We start from the raw sequence: 724 nt of genomic DNA on the forward strand, positions 1-724 counted from the left end.
CGAAAGGAGAGGCTCTGCGCTGGGCTGAAGCTCCGGGAGCGACGGGCGCTGCCGACCGTGCCCCGCGCCTGGCGGCCTCACGCTTGCGACCGTGTGTGCGAGAAGTGACCGTTTCGCTCAGGCAGAATGCTCGAAGTGACCGCTTCTCCCAAGAGAGCGACCGTAGGCAGAGCACAGAGCCCTGCCTGTTTCGTGCCGTGGCCGAAGCATGGTTAAATCGATGTGGGGGACCCCCCACGCACACACGAACCTCTTAACGAGTCATCTTCACCACCTGTCCTGAGTCAGGTTGCGGAGCACGGTCTGAAGCGTGGTCCTAGAGGCAAGGTGCTGCAGTTCCTCATTCCCACTGCTGCGAAGGAAATACGGGTTAACCTTGTTCTAGGTCGTACTCTGCTGAAGAGTCAATAAGTGAACTTTTCTGTAGGCTAGACCTGGGGGTCTCTAAGGGAGAAAGAAATTGGACAGGATGATAAGACAGGTAAGATGTGCTGGGGTCAGCTCTTTAGTAGAGCCTCTAGGCTCTTGGAGGATGTCTGTTTCCTTCAATTGCCTGACCTTTTTTTTTTTTTTTTTTTGAGTTGGAGCCTCGCTCTGTCACCCAGACTGGAGTGCAGGGGCCGCTCCCGGCCACCGCAGCCTCGACCCGCTAGGCTCCGGCGACCCTTCGGCCTCAGCCTTCCAAGTAGCTGGAACTACAGGCGCGTGCTACCACGCCCGGCTA

General features: G+C 57.6%; 1 protein-coding gene across 1 annotated transcript in view; it reads left to right on the forward strand.

Annotated features, from left to right (window-relative positions):
- MIF4GD (MIF4G domain containing) overlaps positions 1-724 on the forward strand; it is a 17482-nt gene that overhangs the window by 7892 nt on the left and 8866 nt on the right. The window lies entirely within an intron of this gene.

The sequence above is a fragment of the Carlito syrichta genome, unplaced genomic scaffold (genome assembly GCF_000164805.1).
Source record: "Carlito syrichta isolate Samal-C Ts95f unplaced genomic scaffold, Tarsius_syrichta-2.0.1 Scaffold315826, whole genome shotgun sequence".
Lineage (NCBI taxonomy): Eukaryota > Metazoa > Chordata > Mammalia > Primates > Tarsiidae > Carlito > Carlito syrichta.